Source organism: Salvelinus sp. IW2-2015, unplaced genomic scaffold (assembly GCF_002910315.2).
Source record: "Salvelinus sp. IW2-2015 unplaced genomic scaffold, ASM291031v2 Un_scaffold1541, whole genome shotgun sequence".
NCBI lineage: Eukaryota > Metazoa > Chordata > Actinopteri > Salmoniformes > Salmonidae > Salvelinus > Salvelinus sp. IW2-2015.
The window spans coordinates 196,140-209,711 of NW_019942975.1; the positions used below are offsets into that span (position 1 = coordinate 196,140).

General features: G+C 40.4%; 1 pseudogene; it reads left to right on the forward strand.

The window, feature by feature from the left end:
* Positions 1-8,029, forward strand: part of LOC112071188 (protein SSUH2 homolog) — a 22,820-nt pseudogene extending 14,791 nt beyond the window's left edge.
* The last annotated feature ends 5,543 nt before the right edge of the window (positions 8,030-13,572 follow it).

Sequence of the window (13,572 nt, forward strand, 5' to 3'; positions counted from 1 at the left end):
ATAAGCAAAGAAATAAGTTAATATTCATTTTAAACAACAAAATACTAATGTTTTAACTAGGAAGAGTTCAGAAATCAATATTTGGTGAATAACCTGATTTTCAATCACAGCTTTCCATGCGTCTTGGCCATGCCTCCACCAGTCTTTCACCGTTGATGTTGGGTGACTTTATGCCACTCCTGGCGCAGAAATTCAGGCAGCTCGGCTTTGTTTGAGTGGCTTTGTGACCGTCCATCTTCTCTTGATCACATTTCCAGAGGTTTTCAATGGGTCAGGTCTGGTACTCCTCCTCCATTGTAAAACAGCCATCTTGGTACTCCTCCCTCCATTGTAAAAACATGTTTTGGGAAGCTATTTACCATTTATTCTATTACAGACACCTTAATGTATACTTTAAAATTTATTATGTGAGCTAACTACAAATTTAAAAAATGAAGTAAGTATATATAAACATTTTCTTTTAAAGTATATTTTTTTGAGAGTACTAATGTCACTGTCCACTACAACAATAAGGCTGTTTTTTCTATCTTTCAGCGCTCTATGCCCCCCCGGTGCCCGCCCCAGGCCCCATGGTTCCCCCAGCTAGCATGTTTGGCAACGTACCAGGGTACGAGGACACTTTAGCTGGCGGAGGAGGTAGGTGTTATTATCAGAACCCTCTAAAGATACTCAACATCATCATCGTGGCCATTTTATAATGTCTAAGATTCTTGAAAACATTTGGGGTGTTATTATGAATTTGAGTGAAGTCAGTCTCGTATTATAATGTTATGACTATTGACTGTTTAGAGATGAGCAAAATGTAAAAAACCCTTATGAAGTCATCAAGTGGGATCCCTGAGATCATTCATACCAGGTGAAAAACAATAGGATTCATCATAGAGTATCAGTATGCTCCGTTTTCATATTTAATCATTGATGAAAGTATGTTTGAACTACCTAATGCCTTTGTGTCTCTATAGGTGGATATCTCCCCCCACCGATGCCCTTGCACCCGAATCGGGATCCAGAGCCTGCACCCGTACAACAAGACTGGAAGTATGGACCCATCACTAACATTACATTATGACATGGACACTAGGTTTAGAATGATGTTCCACACACACACACACACACACACACACACACAACACACACACAACACACACACACACACACACACACACACACACACACACACACACACACACACACACACACACACACACACACCACACACACACACACACACACACACACACAAGCTATAATAGATCCCTGTTGTGAATCTAACCTTTTGGATTTCTTGCAAACACGGTGTAGGGTGACGTTGCCCCCTAGATGCTTTGTGATTTCCCAACTAGTGGTTAAGGTTAGAAAGGGGGGAAAGCTGATCCTGAATCCTGTACCTACGGGGAAACTTCACCCCGAGCATGCTGTATAGCACTAGCCTTGTGCAACCAGACGGAATGCTATGACTCTCTTCGTTTGTGAGATCATTCTGCTTTAACAAGGCTAACATCAATTTGGATCAAATTCTCTCAGGCCCGGGAGTGAAGTTTCCCGTAGGTACAGATCTAGAATCAGCTTCCCCTCCTCTAATCCTAACCTGAATATTAGTGGGGAAAATGCTAAATTGACCCAAGATTATTCTCTTAGACAATGTTGAGCGTTTTGCTCTGTCATCAATGGCCTACTAGTCTGGACGACCATGTCTTTGTTCATTGATTAAATCTGTAGAGGACAGGGCACCATTAGGGCTTTTCCAGACACGAAGTCGCGGTGGATTGATTTTCAATAGAAAATTCAGATAGAATTCTTGACACAGTAACTCTGGGGTACTACAACAAGAGGTGTCGTCTTGCATTGACTAAGAGGTGTCAACAATGCATTACCAGAATGGCAGTCAGGCTAGAGAAAAGGGTGTCAACAATGCATTACCACATAGGCAGTCAGGCTAGAGAAAGGGTGTCAACAATGCATTACACATAGGCAGTCAGGCTAGAGAAAGGGTGTCAACAATGCATTACCGAATGGCCAGTCCAGGTTAGAGAAAGGGTGTAACAATGCATTACCACATAGGCAGTCAGGCTAGAGAAAGGGTGTCAACAATGCATTATCAGAATGGCCAGTCAGGCTAGAGAAAGGGTGTCAACCAATGCATTACCAGATAAGGCAGTCAGGCTAGAGAAAGGGTGTCAACAATGCATTACCAGATAGGCAGTCAGGCTAGAGAAAGGGTGTCAACAATCGCATTACCACATAGGCAGTCAGGCTAGAGAAAGGGTGTGAACAAATGCCATATTACCACTATTATGGCAGTCAGGCTAGAGAAAAGGCGTGTCAACAATGCATTATCAGAATGGCAGTCAGGCTAGAGAAGGTTGTCAACAATGCATTACCACATGAGCAGTCAGGCTAGAGAAAGGGTGTCAACAATGCATTACCAGAATGGCAGTCAGGCTAGAGAAAGGGTGTCAAACAATGCATTACCACATAGGCAGTCAGGCTAGAGAAAGGGTGTCAACAATGCATTATCAGAATGGCAGTCAGGCTAGAGAAAGGGTGTCAACAATGCATTATCAGAATGGCAGTCAGGCTAGAGAAAGGGTGTCAACAATGCAATTACACATAGGCAGTCAGGCAGAGAAAGGGGTTCAACAATGCATTATCAGAATGGGCAGTCAGGCTAGAGAAAGGGTGTCAACAATGCATTACAGAAATGGCAGTCAGGCTAAACAAAGGGTGTCAACAATGCATTACCACATAGGCAGTCAGGCTAAACAAAAGGTTCAACAATGCATTACCACAGAATGGCAGTCAGGCTCAAGAGAAAGCGGTGTCAAACAATGCAATTACCAGATAGGCAGTCAGGCTAAAACAGGGTGTTCAACAATGCATTACCAACATAGGCAGTCAGGCTAAACAAAGGGTGTCAACAATGCATTACACATAGGCAGTCAGCTAAACAAAGGGTGTCAACAATGCATTACCACATAGGCAGTCAGGCTAAACAAAGGGTGTCAACAATGCATTACCAGATAGGCAGTCAGGCTAAACAAAGGGTGTCAACAATGCATTACCAGCCAACCCTGTTCTGGGGTGTCATCTTGATGAGGCTCACCTTCTCTCATATTGTCTAGCATCCCCTCCATCACTGAAGATGTGGCGCGGGGCGTTTTATAATGTACGCGTCTGGTACTGCTGCTATAACAATGCCCCGCCAAGGATGGAGTGATCACTAACATGCAGGCCGTTCAACACCTATCGGGTAACGGACCGTCCGTCTTTTTCTTTTCAGTACATGTATTATTATAATGAACTTAATATGTTTGTCAGAATTAAGTACATTAAAACAATGTGTTTTCTTTTTCATGCTTAAGAGGACAATATGTCAGGTGGAGCTACTGTTTTGCTCTCATCGCTAACCCCCCCCCCCCCCCACAATAATAGGAAAATAAACTGATGCCCCACAACCTTATGTGCTTATTGTGTTTTTACTGTCCACCAGTACCGTTTGGAGACATTCACAGAGTCTAGATCTACAGAGTGGGCCACCAAGCCTTATGAAGGTAAACTACACTACCCATCATGCTCCCTACCAGTTTGGTTCATCCCAGAACTTGGTAAACTACACTACCATCATGCTCCCTACAGAACTTGGTTCTTTCAGATACTTTGAGCGTTTGATTGAGTTGCCTGGGAGTGTCAGATGAGCGGGGTTTGTACTTCTGGGACTATGCCATTGATACCGTTGTGCCAGGCAAGCTCAGTCAAGTGCAGGGAAAACTATTTGAAAGAAAACCGATATTATTTGAACCCAGGGTCTGCTTATAGTCATTACCATCTGTCCTTATATTCTTTCCCATTTCAGGATCTCAGCCAGTCCTTATGGATCCATTCAGGATCTCAGCAGTCCTTATGGATCTAACCATAACTTGTGTTTCCTGTACCTGACAGGTGAACCAGCAGACTTCTACACGCAGACTGCCCCCGGCCGTGGGAAATCCCAGTGACAGGTCCCTCCCTGTTCCAAAACCACGAGGAGAAACATAAAAGTCCCTTACACATCATCTAACAAGGTTTTTGTCTGTCTGCTGTTTGAATCACAAATGGTTATTTTCTATTGTGGCTGTATTCCAGGTTTGACTAAATTGGCCAGGAAAGGACAGATTGTCATACTTTATTTTCGGACTTAGGTCTAAGAATAGATCAACAAGTAAGCTAGAAGAGAAGGTAAGATTATGAGTGAGGTTTGGTTTGATGACGCTGTCTCTGTTTGTGCAGCCCTGCCACACTTGTAGTGCCTCTGGAAAGATGCCCTGCCATGAGTGCAATGGGTCTGGAACGGTAAGACACACACACACACACACACACACACACACACACACACACACACACACACACACACACACACACACACACACACACACACACACACACAACACACACACACACACACACACACACACACACACACCTCTTTACAATTATCCATTGATTCTTCATTTAGAAAGCTTGTTGGGTCTGCAACGGATCTGGCAGACGGGGAGGAGATAGTCCCTGCAGCCAATGCAATGAAAGAGGAAAGGAGAAGTAAGTCATTCATTCATTTTGAAATAATAATACAATGACAAAATACACTCTTCAAATCAATCTGCCTCTTTTTAAGGTGTACAGCACAGACATCTATACAGACTTATCTTATTGACTTGATGTTGTTTGTGTCTCTAGCTGCTCTAAATGTCATGGTAACGGGACTAAAGAATGTGAGACCTGCAAGGGCAAGCGGCAACTGTTGACCTACATCAACCTTAAAGTCGAGTGGTGAGTCCTTGGGATTTTTAAAATAAAATGATAAACTCATTAAGAGATTTATAATAAAAGTGTACATTTTTTAAGAAATGTTTTTATAAAATTGTCAACTTTGACATGTTCATCAAATTGTGAAGTTAGTAAGATATTTTTTATAAAATTGAAAACTTATGAAGAGATTTTTAGTAAAATATTTTTAAAAAAGGTAACATTTGTTTACTTATTAAGAGATTTATAGTAAACATTTAAACTTATTAAGATATTTTTTTGTATAGTTATATACAAAGAGATTACATTTAGAGACACAGAACAAAAATGATTGAATATGCAAAGTTGATTGTAATTGTAACTGCAACGCAATATGCACTTTTCCTAATGTGTTCACAATTTATCGTTTTTAGTTTATTTAAGTTGAATGGTGAGTTGTTATGAGGTGCACATGTTTCTGTAAATCATATCTTCTTATTAAGAGAGGATGGTTCGGAAACCAGAAAGGGTCATAAAATTTGGTATACAAATGGTGTACAACCATTTTATTATTTCAGGAAGGATAAGGTTGAGGACTGATATTATTTGAGGAAGGATAAGGTTGAGGACTGATATTATTTCAGGAAGGATAATGTTGAGGACTTATTATTTCAGGAAGGATAAGGTTGAGGACTTATTATTTCAGGAAGGATAATGTCGAGGACTGATATTATTTCAGGAAGGATAATGTTGAGGACTATGTTATTATTTCAGGAAGGATAATGTTGAGACTATGTTTATTTCAGGAAGGATAATGTAGAATGATATTACAAGAGGATAATGAGGACTGTTATTTATTAGCACAGGAAGATGTGATATATTTGTTCTATGTTCAGGAAGGATAATGTTGAGGACTATGTATTATTTCAGGAAGGATAATGTTGAGGACTTATTATTATTTCAGAAGGATAATGTTGAGGTCTATGTTATAATTCAGGAAGGATAATGTTGAGGTCTATGTTATTAATTCAGGAAGGATAATGTTGAGGACTATGTTATTATTTCAGGAAGGATAATGTTGAGGACTATGTTATTATTTCAGGAAGGATAATGTTGAGGACTATGTTATTATTTCAGGAAGGATAATGTCGAGGACTGATATTATTTCAGGAAGGATAATGTTGAGGACTATTATTTATTTCAGGAAGGATAATGTTGAGGACTATGTTATTATTTCAGGAAGGAAATGTTGAGGACTATGTTATTATTTCAGGAAGGATAATGTTGAGGACTATGTTATTATTTCAGGAAGGATAATGTTGAGCTATGTTATTATTCAGGAAGATAATGTTGAGTCTATGTTATTAATTTCAGGAAGGATAATGTTGAGGACTATGTTATTATTTCAGGAAGGATAATGTTGAGGACTATGTTATTTTTCAGGAAGGATAATGTTGAGGACTATGTTATTTATTCAGGAAGGATAATGTGAGGACTATATTATTTCAGGAAGGATAATGTTGAGGACTATGTTATTATTTCAGGAAGGATAATGTTGAGGACTAGTTTATTATTTCAGGAAAGGATAATGTTGAGGACTATGTTATTATTTCAGGAAGGATAATGTTGAGGACTATGTTATTATTTCAGGAAGGATAATGTTGAGGTCTATGTTATTAATTCAGGAAGGATAATGTTGAAGACTGATATTATTTCAGGAAGGATAATGTTGAGGATTTTGTTGTTATTTCAGGAAGAATAATGTTGAAGACTATGTTGTGGAGCAGAACAGTGGGCTGGAGGTTAACAATCTGAGCGATGTGACGGGAAAGACACTCTTCAAAAACGCCCAGTACATGGTAAGGAAGGAACAAAACAGACTGGGTGCATTCATTAGTGATCACCGTAGCAAAAATGCTTTGCAACCAAACATTTTTTTGCAATAAAAACAAACATTTCTTATTGGACATGTTTTGACCCTGCTTTACAAGGTCAGTCCCTCCTGGAAACCATTTAAAAACGTTGAAATGTCTCTCTGCTCCCCTGCTTAACTACAACTTCTGTTTAAGAACAAAACAGAACTCAACAGCTTTTAAGTCATGTGGCAGAGCGTTTAGAGTAAACGGTTTTCGTTCCAAAATGTTTTACTACAGTGCAAAACGTTTGCCCTTGTTAGGTTCCCCTTAGTAAACTAAGCAACACATGTGACATTTTAGTATTTTTTTTCTATTGGTTAAATTTAAAAAAAATATTCTCTGACATATTACGGAAATGTTGTGTGTGACATCATCACATTCCTCTGTTCATCAGCTGTATCCAGTGTATGGCTTCCCAGATCCGTCTTTATCCCAGGCTTCAGACCGTTTGGTTAGAGAACACCAGGCTAAATACTCCCAGAACTCTCGCATCCTTCAACAGGTACAATATTTGTTATACCAGCGGTTCTCAAACCTCTGGGACCCRCAGCCGTTCCATGTATTTGAACTATTCCAAAAGTAGCGCACCTAATTCAAGTTGTAAACGAATTATCAAGCCCTTGACTAGTTGAATCAAGTGAGTTAGTTCAGGACTACAACCGAGGAGAGGTTTGAGAACAACTGTGTTACAGTAACAGGTACAGTACAGGCAACTTTACAAGCAGAAGTTATAATATTTGTACACAGGATATGACAACATCTGTTAGCCATGTTTCTCAACTTTAAACCCTTTTGGGGGTGGTTTTCCGTACACTGATTAAGCCTAGTACTGGACTTAAAAGTAAACTCGTTGGAGAGTCTTCATTTAAAATGCATTTTAGTCCCGGATTAGGCTTCATCTGTGTACAGGAAACCAGGAAACCGCCCCTTTGAGCCCCATACTGCTTATTGATGATCACCTGTCAATCAACTAATAAGATAAATGGTCTCACTCTTCTGTTGTTGTTTCAGCAACAAACCATCGAGTTGATTCCCATCACCAAGGTGACCTACAAGTGGAAGGGAGGCATCCATGTTTACTATATCTATGGGAACGAACACCAGGTCAAAGTTCCTGACTACCCTGCCACCTGCTGCTGCTCTATCATGTAACCAGTCAAGCCAGCCAGCCAGCCAGCCACTTAACCATACCCCTTTTGGTGGATGCGTCACCAGGCCAGCCCAATACAGCTTGCCTTGACTCGACTTAGTTCAGCTCAGTATGAAAAAAGTTTTTGTTTATCAGTTAGCTAGTTAGTTAGCTAATTAGTTAGTTAGTTAGTTAGCTAGTTAGTTAGCTAATTAGTTAGTTAGTTAGTTAGCTAGTTAGTTAGTTAGTTAGTTAGTTAGTTAGTTAGTTAGCTAGCTAGCTAGCTAGTTAGTTAGTTAGTTAGTTAGCTAGTTAGTTAGTTAGTTAGTTAGCTAGTTAGTTAGTTAGTTAGTTAGCTAGTTAGTTAGTTAGTTAGTTAGTTAGTTAGCTAGTTAGTTAGCTAGTTAGTTAGTTAGTTAGGTATTGTAGGTAGTTCTTTAGGGCCTTTTACCCTCTCAGGTGTTTAGGGCTAAGTGTATTCTGATCAGTATACTACATGTTGTTTATTTTTATAATAATTAATGCAGCCCTGGAATTTCAGGAATTTGTTTTTTGTTTCAACTTTCAATTTTTCACAAGTAAATTACTTTATGCAAATATCTTTTTTTTATTGTTCAGAAATGTGGTGGGTACTCTCTTCGTTCGCTGGACTTTATCCTGCTAACTGTTCCAAATGTCCGAACTGAATTTGATAAAAGGTATTTTATGTACACTGCGCCATCGTCTTGGAACACCTTATAAAATAATTTTAAACTAGAAGAACTTGTCCCGATTGGTGTTTTTAAATCACTGATGAAGGATTTTGAGGCTGATTCCCTGACCTGTCAATGTTTTTAATTTGCTGTTTTTGATTTTGTTATACTCTTGTGAATTCTATGGTCTTTACTAGATTACTTGTAGTTTTTCATGTTGTTTCTGTCATTTTTGTAATGACTTGGTGCTGCCTCTCTTGGCCAGGACGCTCTTGAAAAATAGATTTTAAATCTCTATGAGCCCTTCCTGGTTAAATAAAAAATAAAATAAATATAGAAAAACTAAAGGCTATTGAAGGAAATTGCTGCATTTCTGATTCATTCTTGTTACATATACTTTAGTACAGTCAATAAAGAGAAGGTGTTAATCTTATTCGATAATGAAATACTGATATATGTGAAAAATCATTCAAACTTCAAAGAGAAAAGTTAATTTACAGTGGGGAGAACAAGTATTTGATACACTGACGATTTAGCAGGTTTTCCTACTTACAAAGCATGTAGAGGTCTGTCATTTTTATCATAGGTACACTTCAACTGTGAGAGACGGAATCTAAAACAAAAATCCAGAAATTCACATTGTATGATTTTTAAAGTAATTAATTTAGCATTCTATCTATTATTATTTGTCTGGGTAGCCATTTGATTAGATGTTCAGGAGTCTTATGTCTTGGGGTAGAAGCTGTTTAGAAGCCTCATGGACCTAGACTTGGTGCTCCGGTACTGCTTGCCGTGCAGTAGCAGAGAGTCTATGACTAGGGTGGCTGGAGTCTTTCACAATTTTTAGGGCTTCTGACACCGCCTGTTATAGAGGTCCTGGATGGCAGGAAGTTTGGCCCCGGTGATGTACTGGGCCGTACGCACTACCCTCTGTAGTGCCTTGAGGTGGAGGCCGAGCAGTTGACATACCAGGCAGTGATGCAACCAGTCAGGATGCTCTCGATGGTGCAGCTGTAGAACCTTTTTGAGGATCTGAGGACCCATGCCAAATCTTTTCAGTTTCCTGAGGGGAATAGGTTTTGTCGTGCCCTCTTCAGGACTTCCTTGGTGTCCTTTGACCATGTTAGTTTGTTGGTGATGTGGACACCAAGGAACTTGAAGCTCTCAACCTGCTCCACTACAGCCCCATCGATGAGAATGGGGGCGTGCTCGGTCCTCCTTTTCCTGTAGTCCACAATCATCTCCTTTGTCTTGATCACGTTGAGGGAGAGGTTGCTGTCCTTGCATCACACGGCCAGGTCTCTGACCTCCTACGTATAGGCTGTCTCGTCGTTGTCGGTGTTCAGGCCTACCACTGTTGTGTCATCAGCAAACTTAATGATGGTGTTGGAGTCGTGCCTGGCCGTGCAGTCATGAGAACAGGAAGTACAGGAGGGGACTGAGCACGTACCCCTGAGGGGCTCCTGTGTTGAGGATCAGCGGGGCGGATCTGTTGTCACCTACCCTTACCACCTGAGGGTGGCCCGCTAGGAAGTTCAGGATCCAGTTGCAGAGGGAGGTGTTTACGGGGACATTATCATGCTGGAACAGGAAAGGCCTTCCCCAAACTGTTGCAACAAAGTTGGGAGCACAGAATCGTCTAGAATGTCATTGTTTGCTGTAGGTTTAAGATTTCCCTACACTGGAACTAAGGGGCCTAGCCCGAACAATAAAACATTATTCCTCCTCTACCAAACTTTACAGTTGGCACTATGCATTGGGGCAGGTAGCGTTCTCCTGGCATCCGCCAAACCCAGATTCGTCCGTCTGACTGCCAGATGGCGAAGCGTAATTCATCACTCCAGAGAATGCGTTTCCACTGCTCCAGAGTCCAATGGCAGCAAGCTTTACACCACTCCAGCCGACGCTTGGCATTGCGCATGGTGATCTTAGGCTTGTGTGCGGATGCTCGGCCATGGAAACACAGTTCTTGTGCTGACGTTGCTTCCAGAGGCAGTTTGGAACTCGGTAGTGAGTGTTGCAACCGAGGACAGACGTTTTACACGCTACGTGCTTCAGCACTCAGCAGTCCCATTCTGTGAGCTTGTGTTGTCTACCACTTTGCAGCTGAGCCATTGTTGCTGCTAGACGTTTCCACTTCACAATAACAGCACTTACAGTTGACTTGGGCAGCTGTAGCAGGTCACGTTGAAAGACCCTGAGCTCTTCAGTAAGGCCATTCTACTGCCAATGTTTGTCTATGGAGATTGCATGGCGGTGTGCTCGATTTTATACACCTGTCAGCAACCAGTGCGGCTGAAATAGCCGAAGCCACTAATTTTAAGGCTTGTCTACATACTTTTGGCCAGGTAGTTCTGTGTGTGTCTGCTTTTTCCTTGTATACAGTAAGCCTACAACACCTTCACAAAGTATTCATACCCCTTGACTTATTCCATATTTTGTTGTGTTACAGCCTGAATTCAAAATGAGTAAAACACAAACGGTCTTAACCATCGACACACAATACCCCATAATGACAAAGTGAAAACATGTTTTTAGAAATTGTGATAGAAATGTTACTGTGTGTATGTGATCGTATGTTTAGCATTCTGCTGCTTTTGTAATGACCCGTCTTGGTTGGGTTCATGCTAGTGACTGGTTGACTGCACAGAGGAAACAACACAATCAACTCATAAGCAATTTGGCAGAACATTGAGAGAAGAGATGTAAACGGTTTTCGTTCCAAAATGTTTTACTACAGTAAAAAAGTTTGCCCTTGTTAGGTCCCCTTAGTAAAACTAAGCAACACATGTGACATTTTAGTATTTTTTTTCTATTGGTTAAATTTAAAAAAAATATTCTCTGACATATTACGGAAATGTTGTGTGTGACATCATCACATTCCTCTGTTCATCAGCTGTATCCAGTGTATGGCTTCCCAGATCCGTCTTTAATCCCAGGCTTCAGACCGTTTGGTTAGAGAACACCAGGCTAAATACTCCCAGAACTCTCGCATCCTTCAACAGTACAATATTTGTTATACCAGCGGTTCTCAAACCTCTGGGACCACAGCCGTTCCATGTATTTGAACTTTCCAAAAGTAGCGCACCTAATTCAAGTGTAAACGAATTATCAAGCCCTTGACTAGTTGAATCAAGTGAGTTAGTTCAGGACTACAACCGAGGAGAGGTTTGAGAACAACTGTGTTACAGTAACAGGTACAGTACAGGCAACTTTCAAAGCAGAAGTTATAATATTTGTACACAGGATATGACAACATCTGTTAGCCATGTTTCTCAACTTTAAACCCTTTTGGGGGTGTTTCCGTACACTGATTAAGCCTAGTACTGGACTTAAAAGTAAACTCGTTGGAGAGTCTTCATTTAAAATGCATTTTAGTCCCGGATTAGGCTTCATCTGTGTACAGGAAACCAGGAAACCGCCCCTTTGAGCCCATACTGCTTATTGATGATCACCTGTCAATCAACTAATAAGATAAATGGTCTCACTCTTCTGTTGTTGTTTCAGCAACAAACCATCGAGTTGATTCCCATCACCAAGGTGACCTACAAGTGGAAGGGAGGCATCCATGTTTACTATATCTATGGGAACGAACACCAGGTCAAAGTTCTGACTACCCTGCCACCTGCTGCTGCTCTATCATGTAACCAGTCAAGCCAGCCAGCCAGCCAGCCAGCCGCCAGCCAGCCAGCCACTTAACCATACCCCTTTTGGTGGATGCGTCACCAGGCCAACCCAATACAGCCTTGACTCGACTTAGTTCAGCTCAGTATGAAAAAAGGTTGTGTTTATAGTTAGCTAGCTAGTTAGTTAGTTAGCTAGTTAGTTAGTTAGCTAGTTAGTTAGGTAGGTATTGTAGTAGTTCTTTAGGGCCTTTTACCCTCTCAGGTGTTTAGGGCTAAGTGTATTCTGATCAGTATACTTCATGTTGTTGTTATTTTTATAAATAATTAATGCAGCCCTGGAATTTCAGGAATTTGTTTTTTGTTTCAACTTTCAATTTTTCACAAGTAAATTACTTTATGCAAATATCTTTTTTTTATTGTTCAGAAATGTGGTGGGTACTCTCTTCGTTCGCTGGACTTTATCCTGCTAACTGTTCCAAATGTCCGAACTGAATTTGATAAAAGGTATTTTATGTACACTGCGCCATCGTCTTGGAACACCTTATAAAATAATTTTAAACTAGAAGAACTTGTCCCGATTGGTGTTTTAAAATCACTGATGAAGGATTTTGAGGCTGATTCCCTGACCTGTCAATGTTTTTAATTTGCTGTTTTTGATTTTGTTATACTCTTGTGAATTCTATGGTCTTTACTAGATTACTTGTAGTTTTTCATGTTGTTTCTGTCATTTTTGTAATGACTTGGTGCTGCCCTCTTGGCCAGGACGCTCTTGAAAAATAGATTTTAAATCTCTATGAGCCCTTCCTGGTTAAATAAAAAATAAAATAAATATAGAAAAACTAAAGGCTATTGAAGGAAATTGCTGCATTTCTGATTCATTCTTGTTACATATACTTTAGTACAGTCAATAAAGAGAAGGTGTTAATCTTATTCGATAATGAAATACTGATATATGTGAAAAATCATTCAAACTTCAAAGAGAAAAGTTAATTTACAGTGGGGAGAACAAGTATTTGATACACTGACGATTTAGCAGGTTTTCCTACTTACAAAGCATGTAGAGGTCTGTCATTTTTATCATAGGTACACTTCAACTGTGAGAGACGGAATCTAAAACAAAAATCCAGAAATTCACATTGTATGATTTTTAAGTAATTAATTAGCATTCTACTATTATTATTTGTCTGGGTAGCCATTTGATTAGATGTTCAGGAGTCTTATGTCTTGGGGGTAGAAGCTGTTTAGAAGCCTCATGGACCTAGACTTGGTGCTCCGGTACTGCTTGCCGTGCAGTAGCAGAGAGTCTATGACTAGGGTGGCTGGAGTCTTTCACAATTTTTAGGGCCTTCTGACACCGCCTGTTATAGAGGTCCTGGATGGCAGGAAGTTTGGCCCCGGTGATGTACTGGGCCGTACGCACTACCCTCTGTAGTGCCTTGAGGTTGGAG